Source organism: Schistocerca cancellata, chromosome 5, assembly GCF_023864275.1.
Source record: "Schistocerca cancellata isolate TAMUIC-IGC-003103 chromosome 5, iqSchCanc2.1, whole genome shotgun sequence".
NCBI classification, from domain to species: domain Eukaryota; kingdom Metazoa; phylum Arthropoda; class Insecta; order Orthoptera; family Acrididae; genus Schistocerca; species Schistocerca cancellata.
Window position 1 is genome coordinate 441,425,207 of NC_064630.1, and position 13,899 is coordinate 441,439,105.

Consider the following 13,899-nt stretch of genomic DNA (forward strand, 5'->3'; position numbering starts at 1 on the left):
TCAACAAACTGGTCTCTCGTTGCGAAATATGCATTCGTTGCCAGGGTGACTATGTTGAGAAAAAAATGTATAACACGAAAAATAAAGATGTAGAATGTTGATAATGTTTATTTTATTTTCAAAGCTTTAGGAGTTTCCACATTAATAATTCGGAGGCATTACTTTTCAGTACGGCCTCGTACATTCCTCTCTCAACATTTCGGAAGTGTATCACATGCACTATGTTTCTTGTATTCATTGTAGAAAACAAAACAAAAAAATACAATATTTGACAGTGGGCTGCAGTCGTTCAAATAAAAGCGAATTTTCATAACTATTTCCATTATGCAGTAGCATTAGCGTTTTCAGGAAATTATATTCTAATTCAGTGGCACAGTCAGTGCTGGTGGTAGCAGTGTTTGCTCTAACATGTTAAGCTTTGTTCTTCATGAAGCAAATAATTCTGAAGCGCTGTGCCTCTATCCCTATATTAATGTCCTCTGCCAGTACTCCGTTTGATCCACAGCGCATCTAAAGAAATTAGCAAGTGATAACCATAACACCCCGGGCCAACTTGGGGTGCGAGCGTATAATTAAAAGTGGATTAACATAAATTGATAAGGCGTGTAATGAGAGTTGGCATTAGCGCGGCGTCCGCCATGCATGCAAATCAACATCGTGGCCTGCGCCTGTTCCCGGGCTAACCGGAACGGCCTAATTGCTGCTCCAGACAACCTAGCTACTAGCTGGTAGGTGCTCGCTCAGCGATGCGGGTCACGCTTCCTCGGGTAGGCGCTACTGGCACGACGCGAGGATGGCGCAAAAAGAGGAAATTAACAAAGGAACACCGACACAGTAAACGTACGTTACAGCGACTGCGAATGCCGCGCAGGACTGCCCCGGTATGAACGTTGTGTAGTGGGCTGCAGAACATCGCAGTATTCAGTTGTCTGCACATTACGTTAGCAGGTCTTGTACCGTAAATAGCTATCGGGGCGCTAGTTCGTAAGATACTAGAATTACAATCTTAACGGTTCACGAATGTATGAAGACTTTTATTTTCCAACTTCAGATGTGCCACGAAATGGAAAGCGCAGTGAAAATCAAATATGTCTTATTTGCAATGCTTAATACTTCTCTACACAGATGTCGCGCTGACTTAGGAATATGTCGAAGCGTTATGCCAACTTCCCCTTAGCCTCGTCATAGAAGGCAGCCACTTGTGCTTTCTGACAATTCCCTGTGTTGATCTGCAGCTCGCTGTCTATAAAACGCTGTCCTCATAGCGAGAGGATCAAGTGAACGAAAGGATGAAAATCAGAGGGAGCGAATTCCAGGGCGCATGGTGCGCAATTTTCGCCGTTTGTCTTCGGGTAGCGTCTTTGATTCATAATCAAAACGTCTTCAGTCCCTGGTTCGAATCACGCCGCTGCTTAAATTTTGATTAATAATCAGCATTGGCGGCCGAAGACTTCCGGTATAAGAGGGCACCCTTATTCTGCCAACGGCCTTGTCAAAGAGGGCGGAGGAGCGGACAGGGGTTAAAGGCATCCTAGGGGCAGGAAACTGCTCCTGAAGGCGGAAGAATCAACAAAGATCAAAGGCACGCAGAAGGCAATGGAAACCACTGCATTAAAGCCACTTAACCTGTATCCACAGGTCATGTGACCTGTAATTGAAGAAGTCTCGTGATGATCTCTACTTTAGCAAAAGATTACGGAATAGTCCCCTATTCGGATCTCCGGGGACTTCAGAAGGGGAGGTTACCATGAGAAAAAGATTGCGTAATCAAAGAAATAATAACATTCTACGAGTCTCGGCGTGCAATGTCAGAAGCTTGAACGTGGTAGGAAATTAGAAAATCTGGAAAGGGAAATGCAAAGGCTCAGTCTAGTAGGGGTCAGTGAAGTGAAATGGAAAGAAGACAAGGATTTCTGGTCAGATGAGTATAGGGTAAAACCAACAGCAATAGAAAATGGCATAACGAGAGTAGGATTCGTTATGAATAGAAAGGTATGGCAGAGAGTGTGTCACTGTGAACAGTACAGTGATACGGTTGTTCTTATCAGAATCGACAGCAAACCAACACCGACAACGATACATGAGGTATACATACTGACGTCGCAAGCTGAAGATGAAGAGACAGAGAGAGCGTATGAGGATATTGAAAGGGTAATACAGTATGTAAAGGGACTGGAATGCACTTGTAGGGGAAGAAGAAGAAGAAAAGTTTAAAGGAAATTATGGGATTCGGGCAAGGAATGAGAGAGGAGAAAGATTAATTGAATTCTGTAAGAAACTTCAGCTAGTAATATCGAACACTTTGTTCAGGAATCACAAGAGGAGGAGGTATACTTAGAAAAGACCGAGTGATACAGGAAAATTTCAGTTACATTACATCACGGTCAGATAGAGGTTCCGAAATCAGATACTGGTTTGTAAGGCGTACCCAGGAGCAGATATAGACTCAGATCACAACGGTGTAGTAATGAAGAGTAGGCTTACGTTTAAGACATTAGTCAGGAAGAATCAACACGAAAAGAAGTGGGATACGGAAGTACTAAGGACTGACGAGACACGCTTGAAGTTCTCTAAGACTATAGATACAGCAATGAGGAATAGCTCAGTAGGCAGTACAGTTGAAGAGGAATGGACATCCCCAAAAAGGACGATAACAGAAGCTGAGAAGGAAAACATAAGTACAAAGAAGGTAACTGCGAAGAAACCAGGGGTAACAGAAGAAATACTTCAATTGATCGATGAAAGGAGGAAGTACAAAAATGTTCCGGGAGACTCAGGAATACAGAAATACAAGTCGCTGGAATGAAATAAATAGGAAATGCAGGGAAGCTAAGACGAAATGGCTGCATGAAAAATGTGAAGAAATCGAAAAAGAAATGATTGTCGATAGGACTGACTCAGCATACAGGAAAGTCAAAACAACCTTCGGTGACATTAAAAGCAAGAGTGATAACATTAAGAGTGTAAAGGGAATTCCACTGTTAAATGCAGAGGAGATAGCGGATAGGTGAAAATAATACATTAAAAGCCTCTATGAGGGTAAGATTTGTCTAATGTGTTAGCAGAAGAAACAGGAGTCGATTTAGAACAGATAGGGGCCCGGTATTAGAATTAGAATTTAAAAGAGCTTAGGAGAACTTAAGATCAAATAAGGCAGAAGGCTGGCTCTGAGCACTGTGGGACTTAACATCTGAGGTCTTCGAACTATTTAAACCTAACTGACCTAATGACATCACACACATCCATGCCCGAGGCAGGATTCGAACCTGCGACCGTAGCGGCTGCGCGGTCCCAGACTGAAGCGCCTAGAATCGCTCGGACACAACGGCTGGCAAGGCAGATGGGATAGTAGATAACATTCCATCAGAATTTCTAAAATCATTGGGGGAAGTGGCAACAAAACGACTATTCACGTTGGTGAGCAGAATGTATGAGTCTGGCGACATACCATCTGACTTTCGGAAAAACATCATCCACACAATACCGAAGAGGGCAAGAGCTGACAAGTGCGAGAATTATCGCACAATCAGCGTAACAGCTCATGCATCCAAGCTGTTGACAAGAATAATATACAGAAGAATGGAAAAGAAAATTGAGGATGCGCTAGATGACGATCAGTTTGGCTGTAGGAAAGGTAAAGGCACGAGAGAGTCAATCCTGACGTATGGGTTAATAATGGAAGCAAGACTAAAGAAAAATCATGACACGTTTACAGGATTTGTCGACCCGGAAAAAAGCGTTCGACAATGTAAAATGATGCAAGATGTTCGAAATTCTGAGAAAAACAGGAGTAAGCTATAGGAAGAGACGGGTCATACACAATATGTGCAACAGCCAAGAGGGAATAATAAGAGTGGATGACCAAGAACGAAGTGCTCGTATTAAAAAAGGTGTTAGACAAGGATGTAGTCTTTCACCCCTACTGTTCAATCTGTACTTCGAGTAAGCAATGAAGGAAATAAAAGAAAGGTTCAGGAGTGGAATTAAAATTCAAGGTGAAAGGATATCAATGATACAATTCCCTGATGTCATTGCTATCCTGAGTGAAAGTGATGACGAATTACATGATCTTCTGAATGGAATTAACAGTCTAATAAGTACAGAGTATGGATTGAGAGTAAATCGAAGAAAGACGAAAGTAATGAGAAGTAGTAGAAACGAGAACAGAGAGAAACTTAACATCATGATGGATGGTCACAAAGTAGATGAAGTTAAGGAATTCTGCTACCTAGGCAGTAAAATAACGAGTGATGAATGGAGCAAGGAGAACAACAAAAGCAGACTAGCAATGGCAAAAAGGGCATTCCAGGCCAAGAGAAGTCTACTAATATCAAATATCGGCCTTAATTTGAGGAAGAAATTTCTGGGAATGTACGTTTGGAGTACAGAATTGCATGGTAATAAAACATGGACTGTGGGAAAACCGGAACAGAGGAGAATAGAAGTACTCGAGATGTGATGCTACAGACGAATGTTTAAAATAAGGTGGACTGATAAGGTACAGAATGAGGAGGTTCTTTGCAGAATCGGAGAGGAAAGGAGTATGTGGAAAACACTGATAAGGAGAAGGGACACTGTGGTAGGACATCTGTTAAGACATGAGGGAATGACTTCCATGGTACTAGACGGAGCTGTTGAGGGCAATAACTGTAGAGGAAGCAAATAATAGAGGACGTAGGTTGCAAGTGCCACTCTGATATGTAGAGGTTAGCACAGGAGAGGAATTCGTGGCGGGCTGCATCAAACCAGTCAGAAGACTGATGACCCAAAAAAATGGTGCGTGATCAAACATTTCCCATCCAAAACGGTGCAGGAGCGTCGTTGTTGCATCTGTGATGTGCGGCCGAGAACTATCATGAAGAACGAAACGCATGACAGGTATGTTACGTGGAGTTGCATAAAATCAGGCGAAATCTCTCAGCAGACACTTCACACTTGGCGGGAGACACTATTTTCTAGGCACTTTTACGTGCTCACGTGTGCTCAGAACTGAGAAGTGCAACGTGACGTGATCTCGCGCATACTAGAGAAAATATGCAACACATCTGCACAGCGCTTCATCGGATTTTTGCTGTTGTGCTAATGTCGCGATCGACCAGAGGTTGAAAAATAGTAACCCTCTTCTAAGCACATCCTGAAAGTCAATTTAGTCGTTGTTCCAGTTGTAGTCCTCTTTTGATTTCCGTTTGAGATCCATTAGTCATGGCAGAGAGCGCTCCCGTATGGTGATCTCAAATGCATATTGCACGTTGCCGATTGATGTAGCCTTTTGATCCCTGTGAAAAGAGTACTAGAATACATTAACTGAATGTTTCGATCCAACTTGCAATGTAGGACAGCAATACTGTGAGCGGTCGACCGATTCCAGAGCTGCAAAATAAATGGGGGGTGGGGGGGGGGGGGGGTGAGGGGGGGTGTAGCACACAACCTGTTATTTACGCTGTAAAAGAATGTATAAAAACCGAAATCCTGGTTAATAATTGCAGATAGTCTTCACGTACTTCAGTGTACGAGTTATAATGATAAAAACGTACTGTGAGCGTGGGAGAAATCAGAGGAACAATTGCGCCAGGGTTTTGCTACGCGCGGAGTGTTTATTTGCATACTGTAACGCGTGGGCTCTTGTACCACCCAGAAAACCGATGGCCATTCTCGTGCGGTCGGTTTCAGAGAACGCTCACACTGGCGTCTCTAACTTTGTCAGCCCAGTTGGTGTCGTAGGCACGCTCCTCCCACTGTAACAGCAGACGACTCTTCTGTGCTTACTTTCCTCGGAAAATCGATTTACCACGAGACTTGAGACTGACAATATCTCGGTGTTGTCCACTTTGAAGTCAGCCGGCCAGTGTGGCCGAGCGGTTCTAGGCGCTTCAGGCTGGAACCGCTACGGTCGCAGGTTCGAATGCTGTCTTGGGCATGGATGTGTGTGATGTCCTTAGGTTAGTTAGGTTTAAGTAGTTCTAAGTTCTAGGGGACTGATGATCTCAGCGCCATTTGAATCATTTTTTTGAAGTCACTTCCTGTCCCAAGAGTTGTTATTGTGAAAAATCCCCCCCCCCCCCCCCCCCACACACAGAGCAAGCGATCGTGAGCCAAGTGTCGCCAATGCACATTATCTGCTCGCTCACGCCATTGATTTAAAAAACGCCCAGACTTGTGTTGAAGAATAAAAACATTCATATCACTACACACTTGTTCGATTACTAGGCTTCTCGATAGATTTATACTATTAGTAATTATGTTGCTCGATTTGTACCATCAAAAAGTTCAAATGTGTGTGAATTCCTAAGGGACCAAAACTGCTGAGGTCATCGGGGTCCCTAGACTTACACACTAACTTAAAGTAACTTATGCTAAGAACAACACACACTCATGTGCCCGAGGGAGGACTCGAACCTCATTCGGGAGGTGCCAGGCAATCCGTGTCATGGCACTTTATACCGTGATGCAAGGGCAGAAGCACAAGTTGATGGGGATCTGCCCTGTGTTTTAGCTAATGATGAGACGTGTATGTCTAGGGTTTTAAAGTTTTGTGATGTGTCCGGATTCCGGCCTAAACTTTTAGGCTGGAGGTTTTAGTGTATTGCAATGTGGCTGGCTCATCCCTTTTTTCCTTGCGGTCAGCCAGCCATTTCCAGCTGCTATATTATTTTAGCTCCCTCTACCACTTTCTTGCTGTGTTGTCCATGTTTTACTGCTGGCGGCATGCTTCATCGCACGCTTCGGTGTGGGTAGGCACATATTTTTCCGAGCTTGTTACCTGTGTTTTACGTTCTGTTTTATCTTACTGTTCTGAGTCTTTTCTTGGCACCCGTCTCAATCTGTTACTGAGCGGGCGCTGAAGACCTTGCCGTCGTGCGCCCATACAACCCTCTCCATCCATCACATCATCAAACCGCACGGCCACTCCTCGTGACCGATTTGTACCATCCCTCACTATTTTGACGCAGCATAGAAACGTCTGCATAAACAACGTCAGTCTACTATTTCTTATGCACTTATATTTCTTTTACGTCGTTCGTTTTAAAATTGGTTCAGACACACCGAACTCGTCTATTCTGGCGCTGACCTCTTCGCGTCTACATATGAGGGGTGTTCAATAAGTAACGCAACAAATTTTTTCGTGGCCAATTTCTGCTGAAAATATGTGGATTTTGTTAAGGGATGTCGTGGAATTTTCCCGCTTTATCATCTACAGTTTCACAAAATTTCGACAGGTGGCAGCGCTATACGCAGCCTACAAAATGGCGTTTGTAACACAGATCTGCTTCAAGCAGAGAGCTGTCATTGTGTTTCTGTTGGTGAAAAGCTATAGCATCGCTGATATTCACAGGCGCTTGCAGCATGTCTATGGAGAAGAGGCAGTGAACAAAAGCACGGTGAGTCTCTGGGCGAGGCGTCTGTCGTCATGGCAACAAGGTCGCGCAAACCTGTCCGATCTCCCGCGTGCCGGCCGCCGCACACAGCTGTGACTCCTGCAATCTTGGAAGGCGCTGACACTCTCATGCGAGCTGATCGACATATCACAAACATCTCGCTGCACAAGTGGACGCCTTTGTTGGTAGTGCTGACACACTCGTCCACCAGTTGGAGTACTTAAGGGTTCTTCGCCGCCTAACGGGAGACCTTAAAGAACAACAAAGTAGTGTGTGTTTGTGCATTACGAGGCTGAAGGTTACAATTATTTGTCGAATATTGTCACAGATGATGAAACATGGGTTCGTCACTTCGAACCTGAAACGGTGATTCATGGAGTGGCGCCACCCCACATCTCCGCTGAAGAAAATGTTCAAGGCCGCATCCTCAGGCAGTAAATTCAAGGCGACAGCCTTCTGGGACTCTGTTTTATGTTCTCCCTCATGGTACAACGATCAACTCTCAAGTATATTTTGCTACCCTCTGAAAATGGTAGAAACGACTTCAGCGTTTTTGTCGCCACAAAAATGCAGGAGAACTTCTCCTTCTCCATGACAAAGCAAAGCCTCACGCAAGTCTGCACACCCGGCAGGAGTTCAATAAAATTTAGTGGACTGTTCTTCCTCATCCACTCTACAACCCGGATCTCATATCTTCCGACTTCCATCTGTTTGGCCCAAAGAAGGATACATTCCGTGGAAAACAGTACGTGGACGATGGGAAGGTTACTGATGCGGCAAGAGATTGGTTCCGACGTAGACCAGCAGGGTGGTACCATGCGGGCACCATGCGGGCACACAGGAGCACGTTCCAAATAAGGTTGCGTTAAGGCCGATGTACTGAGTGGAGATTTTGTTGAAAAATAGGGTTTTTTAGCCAAAATATCGGGGAATAACATGGTGTATTGGAATGCTGAATAAAAGAACTCCGCTTTCAGAAAAAAAAGTGTTGCATTTCTTACATAGCGTCCGTTGTATATACACTCCTGGAAATGGAAAAAAGAACACATTGACACCGGTGTCTCAGACCCACCATACTTGCTCCGGACACTGCGAGAGGGCTGTACAAGCAATGATCACACGCACGGCACAGCGGACACACCAGGAACCGCGGTGTTGGCCGTCGAATGGCGCTAGCTGCGCAGCATTTGTGCACCGCCGCCGTCAGTGTCAGCCAGTTTGCCGTGGCATACGGAGCTCCATCGCAGTCTTTAACACTGGTAGCATGCCGCGACAGCGTGGACGTGAACCGTATGTGCAGTTGACGAACTTCGAGCGAGGGCGTATAGTGGGCATGCGGGAGGCCGGGTGGACGTACCGCCGAATTGCTCAACACGTGGGGCGTGAGGTCTCCACAGTACATCGATGATGTCGCCAGTGGTCAGCGGAAGGTGCACGTGCCCGTCGACCTGGGACCGGACCGCACCGACGCACGGATGCACGCCAAGACCGTAGGATCCTACGCAGTGCCGTAGGGGACCGCACCGCCACTTCCCAGCAAATTAGGGACACTGTTGCTCCTGGGGTATCGGCGAGGACCATTCGCAACCGTCTCCATGAAGCTGGGCTACGGGCCCGCACACCGTTAGGCCGTCTTCCGCTCACGCCCCAACATCGTGCAGCCCGCCTCCAGTGGTGTCGCGACAGGCGTGAATGGAGCGACGAATGGAGACGTGTCGTCTTCAGCGATGAGAGTCGCTTCTGCCTTGGTGCCAATGATGGTCGTATGCGTGTTTGGCGCCGTGCAGGTGAGCGCCACAATCAGGACTGCATACGACCGAGGCACACAGGGCCAACACCCGGCATCATGGTTTGGGGAGCTATCTCCTACACTGGCCGTACACCACTGGTGATCGTCGAGGGGACACTGAATAGTGCACGGTACATCCAAACCGTCATCGAACCCATCGTTCTACCATTCCTAGACCGGCAAGGGAACTTGCTGTTCCAACAGGACAATGCACGTCCGCATGTATCCCGTGCCACCCAACGTGCTCTAGAAGGTGTGAGTCAACTACCCTGGCCAGCAAGATCTCCGGATCTGTCCCCCATTGAGCATGTTTGGGACTGGATGAAGCGTCGTCTCACGCGGTCTGCACGTCCAGCACGAACGCTGGTCCAACTGAGGCGCCAGGTGGAAATGGCATGGCAAGCCGTTCCACAGGACTACATCCAGCATCTCTACGATCGTCTCCATGGGAGAATAGCAGCCTGCATTGCTGCGGAAGGTGGATATACACTGTACTAGTGCCGACATTGTGCATGCTCTGTTGCCTGTGTCTATGTGCCTGTGGTTCTGTCAGTGTGATCATGTGATGTATCTGACCCCAGGAATGTGTCAATAAATTTTCCCCTTCCTGGGACAATGAATTCACGGTGTTCTTATTTCAATTTCCAGGAGTGTAGTATATAACACCCGAGATTTTAATGCTCTTGGGATATCCTTTCGATGCTAATACAATTCTCAGTATACACTTTTTTTTTCAGTGTGTTGTTAGATAATCCAGAATGCTTATTTAATGCCCCTTATTCGGATAGAGGATTTCGGTAGGCTTCTATTTTCATTTATTCTTCTTTGTAGGAGAAGCAGGGGAGCAAGGGAAATTACTGAGATACCTTGGAAGCAACCAAACTGAATTGTAAGAAAAGCGGCTTCTGTCAATAAAACAACTCTTGGTCTAGAATCAAGAAAAATGTTCGTACAATAAACTCACCGAAAGTGAAAGTCGAAAGTAGTCCAAGAAGAACAGATTCTAGCAATATTTGAAATATGGTACTGCGAAGACTATTGACAAACAGGTTGATCTAATAAGGGGCAGAATTAACACGAATGAAAGAAGATTAGAGTTATACCTTCTCGACAATGAGGTCATTAGAAACGGAGCGCAAACTCTGGTTGTGGAACGGGGAAGGAAATCAGCGTGTCTGCTTCTCTTTTACACAGGAAGTATCCCTACATTTACCTCGACCAATTTAGGGAAACTGCGAAAACCTAAATCTGAATTTCCGGACAAGGATTTAAACCACCATCCGAGTCCAATTGCTTATCACTGAGCCACTTCGATAAGTGATGAAGAGGAAATAGCAAGGATAAGGGAGATATTTACGGAGAACTCTAGACAGAAGAGGCTGCAACATACCCATAGTTGATATAACTGGTAATAGAGGGAGCCCTCCAAGGAAGAAAAATTGACCAGATGAGAAATTTTGGGAACAAAAATTGGGGTATAGGTGTGTAAACAAGAAGAGAGTGGTGCTGGATAGAAATATACGGAAATTTGATGACACGACATCCTTTATATTAAGGTATTAAAGCAGAACACTTAAGATTGATTGTTTCCGCAAGCGCGAAGAAGGCAGTTGTTGAAACCCTCTTCTGACAGGCGTAAATTGGAATATAAACTGTGAATCACAGTGAGAAATTCTCCCTCCTGTTACATTTCATCAAGGCGGTAAAACTTGGTTGTCTTGAAACTAGCATGTATCAGTGTGCTGATAATCTTTTAAGAAGTGGATAGTCTCTCAACCCGCGTTTTCTCTTATCAGTGAAATATTTTAGACCTCTATAAATGCTAAAAACGAAGTAAGTATTTTATTTACTGTTTGGCTTTATTGTTGAAGTACTTCTACAAATAGGTTGTGGCTATCTCTCACATAACCATTTCCCTTTCGTACGCCGTAATTAATTATCTCATCTTCTGATCTGCATCTCTCTTTGTTACAGGAATCGACATGCGGAGCGGCTAGCGTCAAAAGCAGCGGTAAGTACTGCCTTTTCTTGATGCGTCCTACAAGACATAGCACTAACGCAACACAAAGGACGTACGGCAAACACTGGTTGCTAAAGGCGTAGCAATAGTACCACAGTAGAGTAATTACAAGTGGTTTCCCTGTACAGTTTGGTGATACTTGAGAAATGTTTCTTTCAAAATAGTAGTGTAAAATTTTATGATATGTTACATTTGCGAAAAGTCACCTTCGTCGATCTGATGCTGTTCTGATGGCTCATTGGGAAATCTGTCTGTTCGGAAATACGTCATGAAGTTGCCCTGTAGTGAAGTACTCTCACGCTGGCTTTATCTGCTATGCTGACAGCACTTCGCTTCTTGTTCCGTATCTGACTGAGGAGTGTTGCTACGTAAGCAGCTCCTAACAATCCATGTTTTTCGACATTCAGAAGATATGCGATGTTACTTGAAGTTACACGTAGGTTACTTAGGTTTCTCAATTTTTGTGCAGCCGTTGCGAGACTACTGCAATCTTAGGAACGGATTTAGCAGTAAGATTGCAGATAATCTGAAGCAAACAATAGGTCTCTGGTGCACCTTTGCAGCGGTAGTGAGGAATGGGGAAAACCGACCGGTTAAAACCGATACCTGTGTTTTAGTTCTAAGTAACCGGTGTGTTTCGGTAATTGTTTGGTCTCGGTTATAACAATTTTTTTCAGTTTTCACTAATAACCGAGTAAAAAAAAAACTAGCATATCGATTTGCCGCAGCAGCAATGCTATGAAACGACCTTGCAATAACCATGCAGGAAGAATTTAAAGATTTAGGTGGCAACGAGAGAACAAAAAATGAACGACAGATGGGATTCACTGTTCTTACATCAAGAGGTAATTTGTGCTACATTTGTAGACATGGAGCACTTGAAGAAATTGTTAGTACGAATAGTAAAAATTTTGAAGTCTAATGCTTTAGTTGATTGTCAGTTGCAGAAGTTTTCAATGGAACTGATCGGTGAGTATGAAGAATTTATACGTTACTGCAAAGTAAGTTGGTTAAGTCAAGTGCATGCCTGGAAGATTTAAAACCCGCTATTGTTGACTCTATGAAGGAAAAATGAAAGCAGAAATGAAATTTCTAACATTTAGAATGAACTGCCGACCTTGCATTTTAAGTGGACTTGACTGCACTCTGCCCACAGTAAGACATTGCGAGGTTAGAAAGAATACATTTCTGACTTGACGTGAATGCATTAAAAAGAAAATCGCAGTGTATAAGGGACATATTCTGACAAACCCTGTCCAGTTCGCTAAGCTCAGTGGCATTAAACAAAACGACAGGTTTGAAGATTCACTATGGCCCTGGAAAAATTATAAGGATAATTTTCTAAATATTTTGAAGACTGCCTATCTTGCATCCGTTTTCGATCTGTACTCGAGGCTGTTTGCCATTTCAATTGAAAGCGTCCTCATGCATGCGAAGATGCAACTGACTGATCTGCAGTGTGATCCCTCTTTTAAAATCAAATTCATTTGCATTAAAATTGTCCAGAATGGCTACATTGCTTTCCTCAGGTTTCCACACCTCCGTAGTGAGGTTGGAAAATTACTACAGTATTTAGATCAACAAGTGTGTGCAAAAGTCCTTTTTTTCGATTATGAAACTAAATAAGTCACTATTATGTGGCAACCAGAGTGCAAAAATTGTGATATTGTCTGTCTCTGTCTGTAGGCCGACAGTTTTTTAAATCAGATGAAAACTGTATTATGTCTTCAGTGCGCCAAAAATGATAAATTCTCAGAATCTGTTTTGTTTGTAATTATCGTTAAGGAATGTGAAATATGAAACGAAGTCCTATGCATTGCGACTGCAGCTGCGATATAAATGAGACAAACTCGCAGTTTCCCCCTCTTCCCTTTCCTTACGCTCAGACAGCGTGCCACGGTGGCTGGGGAGTGTGCAGGTAAGCTGAGCGTAACGGCACTTATGCCAGGGCACACCTCGCGAGACGAATCATTGGCCGCCTCTGTTCTAAACGAAGGCGTCGCCTCAGGACTCTAATCTCTTCGGAGGTTACGTCACAAAAATGGCTGATCACTGATTGATTTATTGCTCTGATTCCTTATTGCCGTGTAGTCTACCCAGCACTGTAACCAGTAAATGAAAGAGTCAGCAACGTGTTTCAGTTGTGAAGATTAACAAGTAAGTGCCTTGTTGGTGAGAGCAAGCAGAAAATCTTGGAAAAAGTAAATTACAGTACGCCGCATTGAATGAGGCATGTAGGCTACACAACATGATTCGCTTTGTCATCGATTTTATTGAGAGATTTGATAGTGCATCAGTTTAGTGCGGGACTGCTTGTGATTTGTCCTTTGTAGATTCAAAGCACCGATCCTGTAATAATACCTTTCATTCAGTCATGCATAGTGACATCATCATACTGACATGTATAACGATGGCCAATGATTTTCAACTCTGGCAGGATGTCAATTTTTTAGACATATATTGAGGCTGTTAAATTACGTTACTTGTTCTCTGTTTGCCTAAAACAGGCCATATGTGTAAATCTTTCTGTTTATGTGGCATTAAAATTGCAGTACGCATCTTTATATTTTGAGCTTTATACACTAATACAGATTACAATAGAAGAACAAAAAACAAGGAAAGCAAGCACCCACACGCCAACATTAATATATACGATGTATTCGGTGATTGTGTGTGTGTGTGTGTGTGTGTGTGTGTGTGTGTGTGTGTGTGTG

The 13,899-nt window shown here is 44.2% G+C and overlaps 1 protein-coding gene across 1 annotated transcript in view; it reads left to right on the top strand.

The window, feature by feature from the left end:
- Positions 1–13,899, top strand: part of LOC126188976 (glucose transporter type 1) — a 1,320,264-nt gene that overhangs the window by 346,848 nt on the left and 959,517 nt on the right. Inside the window, exon 2 of the mRNA XM_049930753.1 lies at positions 11,140–11,176. The gene's annotated coding sequence lies outside the window, so the exon portion shown is untranslated. The remainder of the gene's footprint in view (positions 1–11,139; positions 11,177–13,899) is intronic.